Below are 3,373 nucleotides of genomic sequence, written 5' to 3'. Positions count from 1 at the left end.
TATATTTTCAGTTAAAAATGGGTTAGGCAAAAAAATAAGAAGAAATACAGTGACTTTTTATTTCAATTAAACCAGCTGAAATAAAATTTCAGTTTAATTAACATTTTTATATAGACATGACTATGCAGAATACAAGTATTAGTCCACATTATATCAGCAAGTCACTGACTATATTATAACATTGTCAAATCCCCTTTTAAAAGAAGCTACATGGCCTACAGGGATGCGAGTCGTGAGGCGGGCCACCATGGCTGGGTCAGAGAGCCAGCTCAAGAAAATGGTGTCCAAGTACAAATACAGAGACCTAACTGTATGTGAGACGGTCAGTATTATTACTTTATACAAAGATCTCAAACCTGTGTTGGATTCATATGTTTTTAATGATGGCAGTTCCAGGGAAGCAATGAACCTCACTGGAACAATTCCTGGACCTCTTAGAGGTAATACATGTGATATTCCAATATGCCTGTGGCTGCTGGACACATACCCATATAATCCCCCTATCTGTTTTGTTAAGCTTACTAGTTCAATGACTATTAAAACAGGAAAGCATGTGGTTGCTAATAGGAAGATATATCTTCCTTATCTACATGAATGGAAACACCCACAGTGAGACTTGTTGGGGCTTACTCAAGTCATGATTGTGGTGTTTGGAGATGAACCTCCAGTCTTCGCTCGTCCTACTATTTCAGCATCCTATCCACTATACCAGGCAACAGGGCCACCAAATACTTCCTACATGCCAGGCATGCCAAGTGGAATTTCTGCATACTCATCCGGATACCCTCCCAATCCTAGTGGTTACCCAGGCTGTCCTTACCCACCTGGCGGTCAGTATCCTGCCACAACAAGTTCCCAGTACCCTTCCCAGCCTCCTGTGACTACTGTTGGCCCCAGTAGGGGTGGCACAATCAGTGAAGACACTATCTGAGCCTCCCTCATCTCAGCGGTCAGTGACAAACTGAGATGGTGGATGAAGCAGGAAATGGATCGTGCCCAGGCAGAGCTCAGTGCCTTGAAACAAAGAGAAGAAGACCTGAAAAAAGGTCACCAGAAACTGGAAGAGGTGGTTATTCTTTTAGATCAAGAAGTAGCTGAGGTTGATAAAACCATAGGACTTTTGAGAAAGAAGGATGGAGAACTCAGTTCTGCTCTGGAGAAAATGGAAAATCAATCTGAAAACAATGATATTGATGAAGTTATCATTCCCACAGCCCCACTATACAAACAGATCCTAAATCTGTATGCAGAGGAAAATGCTACTGAAGACACTGTCTTTTACCTGCGAGAACCTTGAGGCGGGAAGTTATAGACCTGGACGTCTTCCTGAAGCATGTACATCTTGTGTCCCGTAAACAGTTCCAGCTGAGGGCATTAATGCAGAAAGCAAGAAAGACTGCCGGTCTCAGTGACCTCTACTGACTTCTCTGATACCAGCTGGAGATTGAGCTCTTCTAAAGCATTCTTTTCTTCTCTTCCTTTCTCTTATATCAGTAGTTTCCCAGAATAAGTTATTGCAGTTTATCATTCAAGTGTAAAATATTTTGAATCAATAATATATTTTCTGTTTTCTTTTGGTAAAGACTGGCTTTTATTAATGCACTTCCTATCCTCTGTAAACTCCTTTTGTGCTGAATGTTGGGACTGACTATGCTAAATAAAATTTGTTGTATTTAAAAACAAAAAAGAAGAAGCTACATTTACATGATACCAAAATAACTGAGAAAAAGGGAAAATTTTGGCTGGTCATCTGCACTTGGGTTCTTCATGCCAGTTATGTACTAGTGTCCCTTTTTTCTCCTAAAGTTTCCGTGTATCATACAGATATATCTTATAGCATTGATGGCTTCTGTTTAGTAATGGGACAATATTGATTTAAACACAGTACTTTGGAGGTCGTGGTCACAGAACAGAAAGTATTGTGGTGATTTATCCTGGGGTAAATTTTGCTTAATATTTTAAAATAAATTTAGACTTAAAAGAAGATGTACTCAATACAGCAATTAAATATGAGAGATGCGAAGAGAGAGGGATGATTACTATATTTTAAATTATCACTTTAGTTCCCACTACTGGAAGTAGTGATCAGATTCTTAGAATAAAGTTAAAACCAAATACAAATGAACTGAAGCTTTGGAAATGCAGTCTCAGGTGTATCTCATTTAGTGCTTTCAACTTCCTAGAGGAATATTACTATACTCATATCTTAGTGTTAGGAAACTGAGCCCTATGTAGATTAATAAGTGGGTGATGCAGGATTCTAGGTTAGGTCTTTTAACCCAGAGCTGTGCTTGCTTTACTACACCATGTGAGGATATAAAGAATACAACATTAAATGGTAGTGTTAAACAGAGTATGACTATGTGCCAGACAAAAAGTGTTAAATATGAGTAGCGTAGTGTCATGATTAGTTTTATATGTCAGTTTGCTTGGGCTGAGGGATACCCTGATAGCTGGTAAAACATTATTTATGAATGTGCCTATAAGGATATTTCTGTAAGAGCTCAACATATGAGTCAGTAGACTGAATAAAGAAAATGTGTTCTCACAAATGGAGAGCCAATCCATTGAGGGCCTGAATGAAACAAAAAAGGCAGAGGAAGGGCTAATCTGCTTTCTGCTGGTGGTGAGACCCCTGTCTTCTCCAGTACTTGGACAACAGATTCAGATTGAATTACACCACTGGCTTTCCTGGTTCTCCAGCTCTCCGGCTTACAGATGGCAGACTGTGGGACTTCACCTCCATAATCACACGATCCAATTCCTATAATAAATCAATCTCTCTCTCGATATAGATACGAATATATAGATACAGATATATAAATATATACATATAAACCTATGTAAAATATATTGTATCTGTATTTATATATCCTATTGATTCTGTTTCTCTGGAGAACCCTAAATAATACATATAGGTAGTAAATATTTTGCCTATTGACTATCTGGCATGAATTGCTAAAAGTATGCTAGTCCCCTGTGAAAATAAGTCCAAAACTCAAATCAGTGACCTTCCATATAAAGAAATTAGAAAACTAGAATAATAGAGCAAATTAAAAACCCAAGTAAGAAGATAAGAGTGAAAATCAATGAAGTAGAAAACAGAAAACAATAGAAAAAAATTAAAATCTTATTATTAGAGAAAATTAATAAAATTAATAAACTTCTAGCCCAACTGATCAGGAAAAAAAGAAGAAAGAAATTACCAATGTAAGGTATGAAAGAGGTGATGCCACTACAGATTTGTCAGATACTAAAATGATAATAAATATTATCAACAATGCTATGTCAATAAATTTGAAACAGATACAATTGACAAATTTATTGAAAACTACAAAGTACCAAAGATCATTCAAAAAGACATAGACAATCT

General features: G+C 37.1%; 1 pseudogene; it reads left to right on the top strand.

The window, feature by feature from the left end:
* Window positions 1-247: 247 nt before the first annotated feature.
* On the top strand, window positions 248-1,499 carry LOC130859581 (tumor susceptibility gene 101 protein-like; annotated as a pseudogene).
* The last annotated feature ends 1,874 nt before the right edge of the window (window positions 1,500-3,373 follow it).

The sequence above is a fragment of the Hippopotamus amphibius genome, chromosome 8 (genome assembly GCF_030028045.1).
Source record: "Hippopotamus amphibius kiboko isolate mHipAmp2 chromosome 8, mHipAmp2.hap2, whole genome shotgun sequence".
Classification (NCBI taxonomy): domain Eukaryota; kingdom Metazoa; phylum Chordata; class Mammalia; order Artiodactyla; family Hippopotamidae; genus Hippopotamus; species Hippopotamus amphibius.
The sequence above is the reverse complement of the archived record's forward strand: the minus strand, read 5'-3'. Positions and strand labels throughout refer to the sequence as shown.